Genomic DNA, 3192 nt, shown 5'->3' with positions numbered 1-3192 from the left:
ACACACACACACACACACACACACGTATGGGGTTTTTTTGTATACCATGGAGTGGGAAGTGACTCATAGCTGATCTCCAGCACGTTTTCAAAGATAGTAAATCACATGTGAGGAGATTTCCCATCTTTCTTGCAGTCTTTGGTAGATTCAAATCAAGTCTTTGGTTTGGCCATTAACCGGTCAGAGTTCCCTCTCTTTCCCCAGCTCCTCCTTTTTCACTCTTTAGTTCTGTCAGTCGAAGTTTTCCTTTTTAAAGTGTTTATTAAATATAGCCACTAGATGGCAGGATTACCTAATCAATACACTACCCTTTTCTCTTGTTTCTTTGAATGCTGTTACTGGCCGAAGGCTTGGAAAGACTTTCAAGTCTAAGAACGGCTTTTGGTAGAATATGAACTCCCTGAATTCATATTCACATATTACATGCCTTTGCATATACATGATTCCGTAAGAAAGGACCAGAAATTTTATCGGATTTTCTCAAGTTCAGAGCATTAATTTACATAATATCTTGAACATTGCCGATACCTATTTACATCACTGAGCGATAGCTTCTATCATCTATAACCAAAATCTTGTAAAGGTCAGGTCTATAAGATCCCACCATTATACACAGTAGCAGTGATAAGTTTCACTTAATAGGTCAGAATAATGTTTTTTTGAGATTTAGAGGGAGAGATCCGTAGATCTCAAAATGAAGGCTTTGAAAGAGGAAGTTTTATTCACACTTTGCCAAAGATGAGGTAGCATTTTGATTGATACCATTTAAACATAACAATGTTAGGAAAATTCAGAGCAGGGAAGAGCAGGTAACCACTTAGGACTGAACTTTGGTAGATGACCAAGGTGTTTGTGAGGCTTTGGGGATGGAAATTCGACCAGAACAAACTCACTCTTCTTAGCACATGGCTGTCAACTTACTCAAAGGGCTTTTAACACCTCCTGGAAGCAGGAGTGGCATCCACTTCCGAAATGGCTTGCCTCTGGAAACTCTATGTACGAACAGTGCTCAGGCCATTCATTCATAGGGTCGCTATGAGTTGTCTACGACTCGACGGCATCAAACAACAATAACAATGATGACAACCAGGAAAGAGCTACGTTGGCCTAGTGGAAAGGAAGCTATGCTACCAAGCTGAAGGTGGGTGATTTTCATCTGTGGCCCTCGGCCAGGTTAAAATTGTCTTCCTGTCAAACATTCTTCTAGGGGGTATAGCACTGGTCTGTGCGTTGCTGTACAGAGGGAACTCATGGTTGCTGTGATGCTGAAGAGTGTGACAGTGGTGTGCCAATCGTGGTAATAGGTACCCATGGTGGACAGTGTTGGCTGGAGCTTCCCGACTAAATCAAGCCTGGAAGCAGGAGCGGCATCCACTTCTGAAATGGCTTGCCTCTGGAAACTCTATGTACGAACAGTGCTCAGGCCATTAGTTCATAGGGTCGCTATGAGTCGTCTACGATTCGACATCATCAAACAACAACAACAACAAATGCAAGATGGGCTAGAAAGCAGCAAGTGAGGCTGGAATTTCTCAAGAGGCTTGAGTTAGGCTCTAGGTTTAGTGTTTTCAGAAGAGGTTGAACATTAGAATCTTCTGGGGCCATTGAAAAGCCTGACTGATTACCTTATAATGACTCAGACATCAGTGTTTGTAAAACAGCCATAACAACAAACAAACAAATAAATTAGAAAAACCAAAAAATACCAGGTGATTCTAACATATAGGTACACTGAGACTCAAGAACAACTGCCTTCGGTCATTGTTGCTCACATTGGAGTTGGAGAGCTCTCTGGTTGTGTAATGAAGCATTGGCATTGCACTGTTAGAGGTCAGTAGGGGGAATCCACCTGCTGTTCCATGGGAGAAAGATGAGCTGACCCACCAAGTACTACACAGGAGAGAGGTGGGAAGTCTCCTCTTTTTAGTATTTACAGCCTTGGAGACCCAATGAAGGGTCACTATGAGTTGGATTGGACTAGATTGTTGTTGTTGTTGTTATGTGCTGTCAAGTTGCTTGCGACTCATAGCGACCCAATGTGCTCGGTCCTGTGCCAATCACACTGTCTGCGATACACCTATCCTGATTACCCGAGTCACTGAATCAGTCCCTCCACCCTCCCAAGCATGATGTCCTTCTCCAAGGACCGGTCTCTCCTTACAACATGTCCAAAGTATGTGAGATGGAGCCTCAGAATCCTTGCCTCCAAAGAGCCACCCGGTTTAACCCTTTCCAGGATGAATCTGTTTGTTTTCCTAGCAGTCCATGGTACCCTCAATACTCTTCTTGGACTAGATGGTAGTGATGTTTTCTTTCTTTCTTTTCTTTCTTTCCTTCCTTCCTTCCTTCCTTCCTTCCTTCCTTCCTTCCTTCCTTCCTTCCTTCCTTCCTTCCTTCTCTCTCTTCCTCCCTTCCTCCCTTCTCCCTTCTCCCTTTCTCTCTCTTTCTCCCTTCCTCCCTTTCCTCCCTTTCCTTTCTGTCTTTCCTCTCTCTCTCTCTCTCATTTATTTTTAAAATAGCCCATACTTGTTGATCAAATTCAGCACAAATCACATGCTCAATTTGTATTCCTCCTAGGTTTCAGCACCAAAATGTTATCAAATTCAACACACACACACACACTCACAATTTGTACTATGTGGTTTCGGCCCTAAGATTTTACCATGCAGTGAATGCGCTGACTCAGTCTTCCTTGCCTGGATAAAATAAAGTAAAGTAAAGTAAAGTAAAGTAAAGTAAAGTGAAGGTAAAAGTAAAGGTAAAAGTAAAAGTAAAGTAAAATAAAAATAAATTTTAACTAGGTGGGAAATAATAGGAAGGTTAGCACTGTCTTGGAGGCACTAAGGAGTGTACACAGAAATTTTATTGTCTTTTGAAAGAACTGTTCGTTGGTGTCACAGTCCCAAAAATTTAACGGCAGTTAAGGTTAAGTGAACATGGATAACAGAAGAATTGACGTTTTTGAGCTGTGGTATTGAGAGTTCTGAGTATCCCGTGGACTGCCAAAAAAACTAAGAAATGTTCTCCTTGGAGGCAAAGATAATAAAGTTTTCTTTATTGCATACTTTGGGCATTTTGTCCTGAGTGGTTATTCCTTAAAGAGAGACATCATGCTTGGAAAGGTGGAAGGTCAGTGAAGAGTCGAAGACCCTCCACCAGGTGCATTGACACAGTAACTGCAGCATTGAGCTC

The sequence above is a fragment of the Elephantulus edwardii genome, unplaced genomic scaffold, assembly GCF_000299155.1.
Source record: "Elephantulus edwardii isolate Elephantulus edwardi_28Jun2011 unplaced genomic scaffold, EleEdw1.0 scaffold00284, whole genome shotgun sequence".
In the NCBI taxonomy this organism is placed as follows: Eukaryota; Metazoa; Chordata; class Mammalia; order Macroscelidea; family Macroscelididae; genus Elephantulus; species Elephantulus edwardii.
This window is presented reverse-complemented; position numbering follows the sequence as displayed.